The sequence below is a fragment of the Peromyscus maniculatus genome, chromosome 9, assembly GCF_049852395.1.
Source record: "Peromyscus maniculatus bairdii isolate BWxNUB_F1_BW_parent chromosome 9, HU_Pman_BW_mat_3.1, whole genome shotgun sequence".
Classification (NCBI taxonomy): Eukaryota; Metazoa; Chordata; class Mammalia; order Rodentia; family Cricetidae; genus Peromyscus; species Peromyscus maniculatus.
Window position 1 is genome coordinate 84,579,222 of NC_134860.1, and position 12,261 is coordinate 84,591,482.

The following is a 12,261-nucleotide window of genomic DNA, read 5'->3' on the forward strand; positions in this document are numbered from 1 at the left end:
ACTGGTAAAATAGTTATATGACAGCATGAGTTATGAGAGTGTATATAGTAAGATCATTTGAGTGAAATGAGAACAGTTACAGCAGTTGATAAACTTAATTTAGAAAGGGTTAACAAGTGATCCCAAGAATACTAAACAAAAAAATACTAAATAATAGCTTCTTTGATATAACATGTATTTAAAACTACAAATCTGTTTCAGTAATTATTCAGTTAATACAGTATTCTTCATAAACACCATGTGTTTTTATTGTAAATTTTATTCGCCCTAAGGGAATACAAATTATACTCCTACATACTGCATAAACACAGGGCTGATTTTTATTGTATGCTTATTTTCATTCTTTTATTGTAATAAAGAATACAAAACACCAGCTGAAAAATGTAAGGCTAGGTGATGTAGGGCGATGCTAGACCAAGCAGACATGTAGGTGGAAGTTTCTCTCCCGCCTGGTCCCTTAACCATTCAGTCCCAAATAAACACACAGGCTTATATTAATTATAAAACTGTTTGGCCTATTGCTGAGGCTTATAGCTAACTACCTCTTAACCTTAAATTAAGCCATAATTCTTGTCTATGTTTACCACGTGGCTTGTTATCTTTTCTCAGTCCAACATTCTTATCTTAATTCCTGGGCATCTGGCCGGCAATTCTGTCTCTGCCTTTCCTCTTCCCAGCCTTCTCCTAGTTTGATCATCCACTCTACACTTGCTGCCTGGCTACTGGCCAATCAGCCTTTTATTAAAGCAATAGGAATGACAAATCTTTACATTGTACAAGAGCATTATCCCACAAAACTTGAGACAAGGTCTGTACTTTCCCATTATGCAGAGACTGGACAACAAATGATACAGCTACCTCTCCCAGGACTTGATATTAACCCCAAATTTTTCTTTTCAGGATCCCCTAAAGATGCCTTCTTCCCCAGAAGTGGGGTGGATGGTTTTTGGTCCTTGAGGGAGTTATGGATATTTGTCCCTGTTTTGGTGGCTGATTACAAGTTGTTATTGGTAATAGCCAGGAAACAAGCTAAAGAAAGGAGACTAGATTCAGAGTTCTTATTTGAAGAAAAAAAGAAAATATAGATATGATAAAGGGTATATTATTGAATCTTCGCTGAAAAAAAAGAGATACACAAATGACAGGTTATTGAATCTACTCTGAAAAGAAAGAAGGGAAAATATGGATATCATAAGATAAAAAAAGTAGATTATTGAAAGTAGATTATTAAAAAAAACTACTATTTTAAAACATTGTACATTGGATTGGATTTTTATATAATGTGTGGAAATTGTGTATATTGATACAAAGTTGAGATTATTTTTGTTGGAACATAGTGTACATATATTTCTACTTTTGTTCAAGATATTATACCTATGCAATTCATTTAACAATGTAATTCAAATTGCTAGTCTTTGAAAGTTATTACACACTATTGAGGATAATAAAGAAATGCAAGTTAGTAGTTAGTCACTGCAATCAAACTTGTAGTCATGTTAGGTATGTTTTCAAGGTCAAATAGATATATTTTAGATAGATCATCTTTAAACACTTCAGAGATTTACAGAATATGGTATATAAGATGTTTTAAAAATAAAGATTTTTTTTTTAAATCACAATGAGACATGTCTGCTCCTGGCAGCACCAATCTACTTCAGAGAAGATGATGGGCACTGAAGAAACTCCATAGGGAGTTTACTTTCTTTATGGCAAAAGTTAGCCACTGGGCAAGAAAATGCACTTGCCTCAATTGCTGACAGTATGCTGTCCAAAATGGACAAGCAGGACACAAAAGAAAGGACTGCCGAACTTTACCAGGACAGGGTATGACAACCTTCAGAAAATTCTGCTTCACAGATAAGTCTCTCAGATATGCTAGGCCTGTAGGCTGAAGATGGATGCTTCAAAGTTGCAGACAAACCTTGGGTGACTATCCAGGCAGCCAGCTGTTTCTGTCATTTCTCATATTTTTTGAAAGTCACTTGTTTGAGCTTCCTGCTTACTCAGTAAATATTATTTCCTTATCAGGTCTCTGAGGGAGTTGAAGACTAGATATAGTCATAGTTATAGCTTTCCTTGTAAACAAATTCAGAAAAGAAACTCACTAAAGAGATATTAAAGTGTATAAGTTTGAAAGACAACAAAAGATAGTTTTCAGTTGGTAATACAAGTTAGGATAGAAAGTATATTAGGTACAATATTTTGGACTCATCAAAATAGGATAAAGAATGGAGCATTTTCTCTGAATCTGTCAAATGTTAATGGATTGACATTGTTAATGTAATTCTTGGCTATATATTGTATATACTTATTGTACTTATTGTATATTGTTTTTCTTATATTAGTTATAAACTTCTTTTATTATTTTAGACCAAAAAAAGTAAAATGTGGTGATATTTGTACTCTAAGAAATAAAGCTTGCCTGAAGATCAGAGGACAGAGCCAGCCACAGAGTTAAACACAGAGATTAGGCAGTGGTGGCACACATCTTTAATAATAGCACTCAGGAGGCAGAGATCTGTATAGAGTTCTCTGAGTTCAAGGCCACACTGAGCTACATAAGATTGATCTAGTCTAGGAGAGCAAGAGAGCCAGGCAGTAGTGGCACATCCCTTAACCCCAGTATTTTGGAAGGACACATGCTATTAATCCCAGGACTAGGAAAGTTGAGACAGGAAGTGAAATGGCTAAGTAGACAAAGGCATATAAGGCTTGAGGAGACAGGAACTGTTGAGCACTTCTCTCTGAGGACTCAGAGGCATTCATTCTGAGGATTCCTGGAGGAGTTGGTGAGGCAAGAAGTGGCTGTGGCTTTTTTCCTCTGATCTTTCAGCATTTACCCCAATATTTGGCTCTGGGTTTTTAATCAAGACTATTTAGCATTCATACAACATAGACATCCCAACATCACAGAATTTAAAGCCCAATACAATTGACTATGAAATAAATGGCAGTCAAAATACACTGATAAACTGATAATTTTTCTGTAAGAACCACAGGAAAAAAGACAAATCTAAGGCATGCAAGTCAAGTACAATCTTTCTGAGATAATGGTTAACCAATTCAAAGCTTAAAAAGGAAATATAGGTAAAAATGAGCAGGAGGGAGGAAAGAAAGAAAATAGAAAAAGTGTGTGTATGTATCTCTGTGTGAGAGACACACAATCAAGAATGTGAATACAGTATGAGCAGAGGATATTAAGTAAATTAAATGACACCAAAATAAAGTCAGGAACCTAATTATCCAAGATCTTTAAAGCCAGTCTAATATGTTTGAATTTTATTCACAGAGTACTGAGGAATCACTGAAGATTCAACATCTTTCAGCTATATCAAGAGAACTCCACATTAAATCAGACTCAGGGCTTTTAAAAATGGCACAAATAGTGACTGAAAGGTGAGAAGAGAGAATTACAATAATCACCATGGGTGAATACCATCCTAGGCAGACCTGGAGAGAATGGGTGAGCACAAGAGTTGCATCAACAGTGGGAACTAAACTAATTATTGCACCAAAGCAAGTCTTCCTTTTGCATTCCAGATTGGATATCTAGCTGCTTACTCTCAACATCTGTAACTGAATGTCTAATGCAAGTGTCACTACCACATGTCTACCACATGTCTGAAGTTCAACTCTTGAAGTATACCTCCCTCCATATCTCTCTTCCACCATCACCCCTTACAGCAGAAAGGAGGAATACTCCTAACTGAGTGGCTCAAACTGAACAGCTTACACTTCTGTCACAACCATAGCTAGTACGTCAGTGTCTCTAGTGGGTCTTACCTCCCAAGAAGCAATTACCTAACACAATCACTCCAAAACACCTCTCTGGCTGCTACTTCTCGCCTCGTTAGGACTACCATCTTTTTCCACCCTGAATACAACTGTTCCCTAACTAGTCTCCCTTGTTGCCTAGCTGCAAATTGTCTGCACCCTCTTTGCCACACTGCAGAGAAAGGAGTGTATTTAAAATCCCTAAAAAGCCCTTGCATGCCTTACAACTATGCCAACCCTACACCCAGCTTCCCCAACATCATTTCTCTATCTTTTAATTTTTTATTCCAGAGCGTTTCTCTTTTTCTATTTTTCCACTAGAGAGTAAGACGGCATGAATAAGCAGAGGATTCAGAGTCAAAACATGGAGCACATGCATATCCATGATCATCTTGGCACTGTTCACAATAAGCACATTATTGAATCAGCCTAAGTGTACCTCAAAGAATGAATGAATAAGGAAAACCTAACCCACACACAAAAAAATACTGTTCAGTCATAAAAAACCACCCCACCCAGGCATTCACAGGAAAACTGATATAACTAGAATTTGATAAAGTGATCCAGACTCTAGAGGCAAATAGTATGTGTGAAACACAGGATGTGAAACATAAAAGAAATCTTAACAGAGGGGAAAGTAGGAAGGACAAGTATTAGGGAAGAAAAACTGGATCAGAGGGAAGGGTAGGAGAGGCTAAAAAAAGATAATGGAGGATAGAAATGATCAAATCATATATTATGCATGGTTGAAAATACAATGAAACACTTTATTTTGTATAATAAACACTATGAAAGGGACCATCATCTACCACTGAAATGTGAGTACCAAGAACTAAGGCTGGACATTCAATGCTCAGTATCTTTTGTGTAGATACACTCCTGTGCGTAAATATAGGAATTCACTATGTCTAAGAGGAGAAAGTTACTGCTACTTTACTTGCTGGCAAATGAGGAACAGGTTTGAACTGGGCCGACTTTGAACATATTCTCCACATCGTCAAAATAACAGGCAATGGACATGAAGACATAAAGAATTATCTAGAATGGAGATAACAGTATCATTCCCAAGAGTTATTCCACGGTCACTTTACCTAGATGCTAAATTACCACAAAAATCTCCTTCCCAGTACATAATACCTTTGGTTATTTCATACTGCCTGAAGTGAGATAGATGAAGTCTATTAACAATGGCTTAGTCCCCTTTGCTTAATCTTATCAAATAACAATCATCTACCTTTTTTTGGGTAGGTTCTATATTTTATTTTTATAATTTCTAAGAGAAGAGCAGGCACTAATTTTTAAGGTTGAGTTCTCATTAGTATTTCTCACATGCTGAAACATTTCCTAGTGTATTCTGAAGAAAAAGCCACTGACTCGGTAACCTACGTTTTAAATAACCTCCAGTGAAAACTCCATGAGGAATGACTCTGAACCACATTCAGCTTCTCCTATCACCCCACAAGAGTGACCCTCATTACCAAAGTGAGGGAAGAAATGCTTCAGTAACTAATCTTAAGAACTGATCAATGACTCCAGTAGCCTTTTTACTGTAGTATACTAAATACCACAAAATAAATAAATAAATAAATAAATAAATAAATAAATAAATAAATAAATAAAATAAAGTTCACTACCAACCTTGCAACTTCAGTTTACACTCAAAGACTAAACAAGTGTTAACCAATTCTGTCTGGTTTACAAGAAAGTGATGGTAGAAGACTCTTGCTTAGATTAATGTATCAGTATACTCATAATGCAACCAATGTATGGTTTTCTTCACTTTCCCTACTATACAGCCAAAGGATGGGAAATACACGAGAAATGAGAAGGATCCATTTTCCACAGAAAACAGTGGAAGCAAAACACCTAAGTTTAAACAGTTCAAGTTTATATGGTACAGACAGTGACTCTACTTAGCTGAAGGGACAACCCGGTGGGGGGGACCCCCAAACATCCAGGATCTTCACAAGTGAAAAGTTTTCTTTTTCTTTGAAATCAGCCCGACAGCTGGCTACTTTTCATCGGTGGGAAAGCAGAGAAATGACTTTGTAAGTGTCACAGACAAAGCAACAGTGAGTTGGTGTATTTCATTCCCCAGTGCAGAAAAGAGGAAGGGAACAATTTTAATGGGAGAGGTTCTTAGTCGGTGGCACTCAGGTCAGAAGGGGATTAAGGAACTTCCTAAGTCCTGCTAGTATTTGTGAAGACTGCTAAAAGAGCCAAACGGCCCCCTTCACATTTCTGCCATGGTACCATTTACCAAAATATCTGTAAAAGAGGCAGACAGAGGTTGGTGACAGTCTCTTGACTCAAAAGAATTCTGAGCTAAATAAGCTTCCTTTCTCTATAAATCACATAGCTTCCATTATTTTGATATAGAAATGGAAAACACACTAATACAACAAAAATAAAAAGGATTCATTACAGAAAAATATAACTAAAGGAGAGTGAACATTTATTTTGAATAAAATTTTTACACAAAATTCCATTCCTAATTCCATGCTGATCATGGAACACCAACAAGCCACACCCCCAAATCAAAGGAGAGCTTGAAATGGTGGCACACAGTTCTGCACCTCAGCCCTGAACCTACCAATAAGGACACTGTCCTCTAAGAGTCGACAGAAGAGTAACACAAGGTGATCACTGCTTTTATTTAAGCCTCCTGGCACAGACAGAAGGGACAGCAATGTAGCCCTCACCAGTAAAGCAAACCCCACCCCACTACACCTGGGTGGAGCTCAGCATCTTCAGCCAATACAAACAATCCTTCGCCTCAAGACAAGATTTTTTCCTGGATAACAGGAAACACTGAGTCAGAGGGTCAGATTATTAAAACTGTCTATGCTTGCGAGCTAGCCATTTTGCCATTAGAAGTCTGTGTTTAATCTTACTTCCTAGACATGTAAAGTAACACTCCATTTTCCATGAGAAGATTAATCCTGCTCAAAAGCTCCCCGATCACTAACACTGCATACGCTCCATTTTATATAGGCTTTATGTTAGAATTAAGTAAAAGATGACGAAACTTTCTCTGTCGCCAAGAGCCATGAACTGAAAAAGTCTTTTTTAATTACATCTTCACTTTATTCCTATCCTATGTTCAAAGTTTCAGGAATAGCAGCAAAATTATATGAAGAATTTCCTTTCAAAATCTTTTCTTTCACACTAAATTTTCCATTAAAAATTATAGTTCCATGGTACATGATTATACATCTTATTCTGGCCCATTTTCCATTATGTTCTAATCAGACTGATTTAAAATGTGACCTTTGAAGAATTAGATCCCATATAAATTTTATCATAAATTCCTTACAAATTTTATGATACATTATTTCACTATTTTAAAAAATAGAATATGCATGTCAAAATACGTTAGTACAACATAAGACAGTTTTCTCTTTTCACAATGGAATATTTTATAAAAGTATGTGCTATCTGTATTGTATAATGTATTTTTATTGATTCAGATTAAATGTACATCACCCTAATGTGTTTTAAAACATGAAACATTGAAATGTATCTAGTACTCATTTAACACAAATGTTATAAAGTTTTACATGCTAATGATTACAAAAAATTGCCATTTTTAATTACATAACTTCTGAACACAATGAGCTGAATTTAAAACTGTGGAAAATACAGATCTGTACCTGATTTAAAAAGCAAGCATTCTCTGTAATACTAAAAGATGCTAGTAAATTCATTTCATTTACAGAAAAAGAATAACTAATATATTTAGGACGTGAGGCCTGGGAAGTCTTAACAGTATTCAAAGTAGACAGAGTAAGGCACAGGGGGACACAAGGCACCTATGCATGTCTTACCTAACTGCTAACATCTGTCTTTCTTATTATAAGCATTCTAAGAAGCTAATACACAATGAGTACTACACGAATTTTAGAAGCACAAGAGTCATGGACTAGGAAATGCTGTCTGCTCATTCTATAGATGAGGAAACCTGACTGCAGAGGTTTTTATAGGCAGGCAAAGAAAGAGTTTGACTGTGACCAGATCGGAGCCTGAGCCACTGCCCTAGAAGGCTTGACACAGAAGTCAGCACTACAAAGTGGTCGGCAGTCAGCACACCACCGAAAGAAAACTCCCATTCCTCCGCTATATCATTGATGTACTAATGCACCCTGGCTCTATGTGCTCAAAGCAGAGTGTTGAGGAAGGTGAACTGGCCTGAGGGAGGGAAGAGGAAGACACAACCTGCTGAATCCAGTTAGCTGAACTCAAAGCTTTGGAAAAAATGACAGTTCAGGGTGCAAAGTCTTCTCACCCATCACAGTCTCTCCTGTGAAAGAGAACTAGTCAGGCTTCAGTCTGTGCTGTATGATGCTGATGAAGTGACTGACAATTTGAAGGATTAGAATTCAAGAGAAAGAAAACAACAGCTAAGAAATGGGCCTCACGCTATTGGTGGCTGCAATATAATAACATGGTTTTATGTAGGATTTAGAAAATTCAGAGGCATAAAATATAAGACTCACAAGTGAAGGTGAAAAGACTTATAATGAGAAAAAACATGCACACATATGCACACAAGCACGAACGAACACACACACACACACACACACACACACAGAGGTTTGGTTTATAATACAACCTTGGCAAAATATGAAAGTAAACAACTTAGTCCTAAAAAGTCTAATTGTATAAACTGCTTTAGTCATATGATCTGTCAAACCTAATTTCAGTATTTCTAGGCACATAAACAAAAAGCTATGCAACTAACTACACAGAAAATATTCAGAGACAAATGCATAGGCTATATTTCTGTTCAAATATTAATATGTGACTGCCATAACCAATCAAGACTTTTTCTGGCAAAAGACGTTTATGACAATTCAAAGCTATAAACTATACAATATTTAGGAAGAGTGGTTGAAGCAATAAATGAAAATTTATGCAAAAGATTATTTCCTCTATAGCAATCATTAAAAGAGTAGCAAATATATGCATATTTCTCATCATGACATTCAGCTTCAGTAGTCAATGTCACAAGACAAATGGTCTTGAAGGGCTTTATATTACAGTATAGGTCCTGCAAAGATAGGGAGGAGGAATCTGTTACTTTAATGAAACTTTGAAACTATTCATAGTTTGTTTTTGTTTTTAATCACTATGACATGTCTACAGCCAACTATCTAGGCAGAGAGAAACTTCTTGATCCACACAATGTTACCAATATCTCATTGTCTTTCTTCTCCCTTCTTTCTCTCTGCCCCCTCTCCCACCCTGTCACTGTTGGCTAGGATATGTTCCATTTGTTTGTTAAATAAGGTCTCACTATGTAGGAGTGGCTGGCCTGATACTTGTTATGCAGTCTACTGGGTCCTTAACCTGCTGCCTTATAATCCAGAGTACTAAGGTTACAGGTATGAACTACCATAGCAGGGTTATTTGCCTGATTTGGTTAGCCCTTTGAGGAATACACCAATGAAAATAATTTTATCTTTTCTCAGAAGCCAACCTCAACCCCAGAAAGGAACAACTTTATTTACTCGAAAATTATTACACCACAACTTAAAATGAACCAATAACTTGAGAAGCCCTTTGTATTAACAGCTTCTTATAACCAAGGTCTTCAATAGCAACAAAAGGAAAAGGAGAAAAGGTGTTTTCTTGTGAGGGGAAAAAAATAACCTGAAAGTTAAAACTTCTCTGGGTGGGGGTGCAAAGGACACAGACTGTACTTCTTACCCGACATGTCAGGTTTGATCATATGGATATAAAGTCCAAAAGAAAAAGGAAAAGATTATTAAGAGATAAAAATCCCACTGGAAAATAAACTATATCCATGTCACATGATCGTTCTTGACTCACTTTAAGAACTCAGAAAAATTCCCCTATATCTTTTACTATGTACCTTAGTTTTTCCCTCCCCTAAAGTATCATTCTATTACCTGCTCCTTATGAATTCACTGAAAGACTGATGTTTCCTCATCATGGACTACTGTATGTATACATAAAGGGTATTTTTTATCACTGACAGTTGGCAGCAAACCTTCTTATGTATATGCTCTGATAATACTAAAAAGCAGAAATAGGCCTCTGCTAGAAGAACCTGCCAAGAGGCCTCTGAACACTAATACATGACATGCTAATGCTCACACCAGAGAATGCACTGGGGAAAGAAAAGAACCTATTACACAAAGAATGAGAATTCGATGTACATTCCTAATTACTAAGGAAGATTAAGTCCACATGAGGATATGGGTAACTCAGGATCTGCATCATGCTGCAGAACAGAAAGACTTAATAAGCTAACTTATTAGAATCTATACACACAGTGCTGAGCAACTTGAGACTATAAAGGGTAGCTATGAATTTTATTAACCAAAATAAACTAATGTCCTAGTAGTGAGCAAATCATCCCTGGTGTGTCAAAGTGTGGGGGAATCATAATGGATAGCTTCATAAAAATTCCACTCACCATGAAGTGAACAGACTTAAGAAACAAATCTCACAATACTTAACTTATATTTGATGAGAGCAAGCTGGCTCTCATGATTAGGTTTTGCTGTGTTTGCTCTACTGGATCTTACATTTGTGGGAAAGCTGACCCAGACTATGGTATGACAATACAAACTTCACATTAACATTTGTTTGAGAAGAAATAATGAAGCTTTAGGAAGTTCCCTACCACAGGAACCACATGCTTGTCTTTAGAATGGACTTCATGTTGTGCTGGGAAAGGATTATAAATACCAGTGCCGAACAGAAATTAAATGTCTGGATCGGAAAGAAGGGCAGATTGAACACGTGTAATTCCACAAAAACTGTTCCTCCATCCCCTAAGTCACTACCCCCACCCCCCATTCTGTGCTCTTTTCTCTCCTAGCCACATGGCCACTTCAATAATAGATTCTTCATTCCTCTCTGAAGGTTCCAGACAGCATTTCAGATTATCCTGGCTATTAATTACCCTGCCTAATTGAAGTTCCATTAGTTGCCTATTTCTTTGCTACAACTAAATATTTTTGCTAGTCTCTCAACCACCAGACCTTAGAAACAATACAATACAAACAAGCAAATACCACCCATCGCCAAGAAAAATAAGAACAAAACCCTGGGATTTTCTAAAATGTATCTCTGACGTGTTGCCTGCTGGGTATGCCACATGCTGCCCAAGACCCCGCCACACAAATGTGAAATGCTTGGTTCATGTAGAGAAAAAGCCCTACATAGGCCTGCACAGTAAGAAGAGGATATGGGAGGGGCCAGCAGAGTTATGTTATAGTCTATTAGGGAAAACTCCATTTCAAATAATGGCCTTCGGTGAGAGGGAAAAGAGGCACGTTTAACTAGGTGTGTGCATGAATGGAAGGGAAGAAGTACTAGACACAGGAAGATGGAAGGTGTTGTGATTATGGCATAGCAATGAGAATGGTACAAAATTGCACACTTAAGCACAGCAACAAATACCAAAATATATATATAACCACAACTTAAAATTGGAAAACTTGTCTTTAACCGCTTCATTTCAAATCATTCTAACAAAGTCATTTTTAGTCTGTTGATATGAAAAGGTACTTAGCATTAAGAACAGTCAATGCTTTGCTCTTAAAAGGAGAGAAAAAATTCTAAGTGACCATGAAATCATCACACCAGAAGAAAATGAAATCACTTAGCATGTACACAGCTGATGCCCAGACATGCTCAAGAGAGTGAGCATTTACTTGCAGCAAGATATAACATGTGGGCACAGTGCTTTTCCTGTCCTGACATGAGCATGCTGATATGTATTCAAAGAAAAAATCATTCTTCTCCTGGCCTTACCCCTCCACCTCCCATGAATTTCTTCTCCAAATTGTATGAAGAGTGCATGGACAATTCTTATTATAGAAAACTGAGTTCTAGTTCCATTTTCTGTAAAACCCAACACACCGCCTTCTGGGACATAGAGGGCATGTGAAAGTTTACAGTGGTGTTTCCAGGAAAGAATGACTTTAATTCTCTTTCCACACTGTTTATTCCCCTCTACTTCCAACATAGGAGTAAAGTCCTCTCATCTTTTATCTCCTTCCATTCTGAAGAGCAAGAGGAGTTAAGAATACCAGCGATTTCCCTCAGTTCAATGTATGCCACTGGCACTGGAGAAAGTGAAGAACCAGATTCTGGAAGAAATCAGGTGAGCTGTGCACTGAGCCTCAAGAGCTTCAGCCAGGAACAAGAGCCAGGAGAACTCCAGGGCACATCCAAGGACAGGCAAGTTAACATCCTAAAGGTCCTCTGTTATGTTATGGCTCCACTTGTGCGGCTCTCGCTAAGAAATGTTCAGGGAAAGGAAAGATAACCAGGATTGGAAACAGATATCCCTGCATGATTTCTAAGTGCCAAAAATCAAAGAAAAGACTCCAGAGGATAAATTCTTCCCAATGACCATATTTAAAAGTGGTAGTTTTCTTACATAAAATCCTAAATTCCCAGTGTCTCTTAGATGGTTTTCCATGCCTTAAATCCTACTTTAGCATGACC

General features: G+C 37.1%; 1 protein-coding gene across 4 annotated transcripts in view; it reads right to left on the minus strand.

Annotated features, from left to right (window-relative positions):
• Diaph3 (diaphanous related formin 3) overlaps nt 1-12,261 on the minus strand; it is a 482,159-nt gene that overhangs the window by 254,050 nt on the left and 215,848 nt on the right. The window lies entirely within an intron of this gene.